Source organism: Anser anser (assembly GCF_964211835.1).
Source record: "Anser anser genome assembly, chromosome: 2".
In the NCBI taxonomy this organism is placed as follows: Eukaryota; Metazoa; Chordata; class Aves; order Anseriformes; family Anatidae; genus Anser; species Anser anser.
The window spans coordinates 24,363,565-24,367,872 of NC_139721.1; the positions used below are offsets into that span (position 1 = coordinate 24,363,565).

The window sequence follows — 4,308 nt, forward strand, 5'->3', positions numbered from 1 at the left end:
TCACCTGTACTTAGGGCTCATTTTATTGTATTCCCACTGAAGTTATGGGAGTTATCGCATCCATTTCAAATGGAGGTAATGGTAGTCACAATAAGTCTTTTGGAGAATAACATAGATTCGACTGTTTGGAAAGAAATTTCACTTATCTGCTTAATAGGGATTCAATACCTGCCATTCTTTTCCTTAAGAAATTAGCCAGCTAATTTCTTTTCAGATTCATTACATTCAGACCCAATTAGTTTGCAAGGCGCATGGTTTTTGCAAAGAGACAGAATTCTGTATAGCTGTTATAAAAATAATTTATTCACAATGGGTTGAGGTAGCATACGGACCAGCATGTGAAGTTTCAGACTCTTCTAGGAAATACATCGAGTAAAAACATGCAATCTCCAAGTTCATAGATTCTACGATCATTCCCAGATGGTGTCAGACGTCTGTGCAGTACTACTAAACAAGGAGTTGATCTCTTTTCCATGTACTGAAGAAAGAAGTACTGCGTGTTCAGAAGTAATATCAAAAGAATCTCAAACTTCCCCGTGTGTTTGGGTAGTCAGATCCATTGTGTATACATGGAAGTATATGCTGGAAAAAGATAAGCAGGAGGGATTTTCTTCCAATTATGAAACTTGTGATAAAAGAAATCACCACATACAGCCCAATTTTATACAACGCAACACACTCAACCCTGTGAGTATGTTAACAAACAAGTAGGTATGTTTCAGGTAAATTAAAATTTGAACATACTTTCAATGTGGTCTACTCTGGAAGGACCAAGAGGAGAAAAATGCCTTACAATTACTTTAAATAAATCAAGTGGTTTTGCCAGGAAAACATCCTTGTATTCCTTAGCCTTGCTGAAGTGAAGGCATCAAATAGCAAACCTGTTGCAACTCACACAATTTTTAGACAAACAATAAATGTATCAAACAACTGAACATAAACCTATAAATGACTTTTAGTCACCTTTGGAAAAATTGTTTTGGCTGGGATAAAGAATGGGGGTATTCTTTTTTGTGTTGAAACTTTTCATTTAGGAAAAGAAATGTTTGTTTTGAGGAAAGTGAACGTGTTGGTTTTTAACATTTCCAAGTGGAAACTCAACAGCTCTTGCTTTTAAACTGGTGTTGCTCTCTTTAAAAATTAACTTGTAAGCTTGTGTGAGCGAGAAAAAGGAGCAGAGGTAAAGACCACTTGACTCACATCCACCAGGAAAAAAATCATGATGTGTAGATATGACCAGGGAGCTGTAAGTTGAGAACTGCCCAGTAAAGGAGAAAATGTGGTCATTTTGGCCAAAGAGTTTTACAAAGCCCTTCTTTCGGTATCCACACGCATCCCATGATCCAGCCCAGATTCCAAAGGCTCCTTAATTTTTGAATAGTCTCAAACGTGTGTTAAAAGCTTAACAAAGATGACAAATGTTGCATTGAAGGTTTTACAGGCCTTAGTCACACAAACTGTTGCACAGAAATGGGCCTTCCTATGCTCTTCAGCAATAATACACATTCATATAGTAATAAGTACAAAAGTAGCCTTAATAATTTCATACCTATTGGTGAACGTGGGTGAAATTCTTTATCGCTAGGAATGCAGGAATTCATATTAATTTATCATAATTGTTTTTTTGACGTCTGAATCTCTGATATTTTCCCAGCTACCTCATTTCTGAGTTACAGTTCTTTTCACCGTATTGCTCTTCGTACACTTTTTTGCCATGCATAAAAGCCAGGTAAGAAAGATCCCAGAGAACGCCATAAAGACACTCAAAAGGATGTTATATGGTTAGGTCCCGATCCTACAGTGTCCTTGTACCCCCAGGAGAGCTCCCTGGATTTCAGCGGCATTTCTTGTCTGCCAATGTCCTCCTAAGTTCCTCAAACTACAGGACCAGGACCTTGGTCAAAGGAGAGGTTCATGGGCTTTTAAGGGATCTGCACCAAAATTTTTGTCATACTTTTTATGTCTCCAATGCAAGCGTGGTTAAATAACTCATGGCCTACAGCCACTGAACATTTCACTTAACTATCCAGGGGTGAATATTACCATTTATTTGGGGACTTGTCAAAGTATTATTTTCATTACACTAATAAATACTGTAAAAGTCAAAATAAAAAATGTTATAAGTTCTGGAACATGTCTTATCTAAATCTATATGATCTGGAAATATTTAGCAAGGGAGTTCAGTAATACAAAACAGAAACAGAAAGGGTCCTCAGTAAGCCTTAGGGAAATGCCAAACTATTAATTACACATTAAGTGGATGGTTTTTATTTTTCTGTTGAAACAGCAAGTCGATGCTACAGTGCAACAACAATTATTCTCTGGTATAACTTAGTATAGAAGTTGAAGTTATTTTGATCCCTACAGTCAAAGTGCTTAAAAAGATGAAATAAAATTGTGTTGGAATTTTTTTTAAATTAGGAAATAGGAGAGACAAATTCTGACCCATTAGCACAGAACTTGGCAAACACTGATGATAAATCAAAGCTACGCTCTGCAAATATTCTTGCAGATTTAACTTGCAGATTTTACTTGCAAATTCTTTTCCTCACCTAAATGATTTTCCCAACTTGAATATCAGTAAATGTCTCTAATACTGCAAACAGTTCTGATAAAGTCAAAACTAGTGCTCACATGTGTAACACTTCCCATATATGAGAACATTCGTCCAACCAAGCTCAACAGAGGTTACATCTTGTTGCTTGCAGTGCTGGCCATTCCTTTATATTAATTACAAATAATGAGGAATATCTAAAAAAAAGTCCGAAAATACTTCACAAGACATGGCCATAAGCCTGCTGACATTTTGTACAAGCACAGGAATCTTCCATTTGTGTTCAAAGCCCCTTGCAATACCCAGGTCTTTCTTTGTGCACTTACGTGTATATTTACACAAAGACTCAAGTGGCACACGCTGCATAGGTGAAACGCAGACACTTCCAGGATGAAGAAGAGCCCCTAATCAAAGTATGGTATTCTCTTTTGCTCCCAGAAGAAGGTTACATTTTCATCAGGACACGGGGGTAAATCTTTCCCCAGTATGTAAAGCACCACGGGATCTTTAATGTCTAGGCAGAGCAGACATGACCTCAGTTTTCTAAGGTTTCCTTAATTCCTCAACTCCCACCTGTGAATGGTCACAGAACAGTTGCAGTGCTTTTGAATTTGTGCTTTGCTCTGGAATTTTGGGAGGACTGTTTCAGGTTGTGGGTTTTTTCTTTTTCAGTTTACCAACCTGTTTCTTCCCCGGACTTGTTTGGTCCTCAGAACCATGAAGTCAGTTCTCATCGGTGCCTTGGATGCAGGGTAGAGGAGAAGACGCAATCTGGGACACATCATTCCTTTAATCCATGCTCACCCGTGTCCTTGTCAGCCTCTAATGGGAGCAGCCTGGAAGATGCAAAGATACCATAATATAACCGTGGGTCACTTGGAGACTATGGGGGGAACTGAAGAAACCAATGCTCAAGTTACCCACAAAATCAAGGGAAAAAGAAAAAAAACTCCATTAGAGCAAAAAGATTTCCCACACTAACACTAGTCCTTCATGTATCCCACTGTGAATGAAGCCCTGTGTGTTGTTAAACTCCCCATCCATCACTGGAGGGAACTCAGAAACTCCTGAATGACCAAGAAAGTAGAAGAAAACTGGGGACAAAATCATAAAAGAAATCCTCAGAGATCTCTGTTCCATGGAGTCCCTTCTCCTTCTGAGGATTCTCACCCCAGAAAAGGGGATGGGATCTCTATGTTCATGGTGATTTCTGCCAGCTGTTACTAGTGAGCGACTGCCTTTCACGAGGTACTATTAGTAACCTGCCTAAGCACCTGGGACCCTTAGCACTGTTCAGGGACTGCTCCACAGATGTGTCAACAGATTGGGAAAGATGTATGAAATTTAAATGACTACAAATCAATAAAGCTCCAATTTCAAAGGACTGCAATTTTCAGGATGAGCCTATGATCCCTCCCCAGTTATGTCCTGCAACCCACAGGACTGCTGTGTGTGAAAGAACTGCAAAGCATAAAGTCCTGCTCAGCAGAGGATGCCTTGTAATTCATTGATGTGGACTTGCATGCAAAGCTAACGTGACTCTAACATCCTGCGAGTCTTCCTGTACCCATCAGAAAGTAACACGCTGGTGATGAATACTCCTTCCAAACGCACATTCTTACTTTTGTGTGTGTGTGAGAGCATTCTTCTTTGTGGTCTCCCAAGGAACCTGAGAGAGGATTTTAATTATCCACCCTCACAAAGTCCTCCCTCCCCACCAGGATATTATCCACTTGATTCATAAGCTAAGGTCA

The 4,308-nt window shown here is 39.3% G+C and overlaps 1 long non-coding RNA gene across 1 annotated transcript; it reads right to left on the reverse strand.

Annotated features, from left to right (window-relative positions):
* Positions 1–588: 588 nt before the first annotated feature.
* Positions 589–3,714, reverse strand: LOC310893887. Its single transcript, XR_014579389.1, has 3 exons — positions 3,537–3,714; positions 3,236–3,390; positions 589–3,127 (listed from the first exon to the last, which is right to left on the reverse strand). It is a non-coding gene; the product is annotated as an uncharacterized lncRNA (long non-coding RNA).
* Positions 3,715–4,308: the final 594 nt, after the last annotated feature.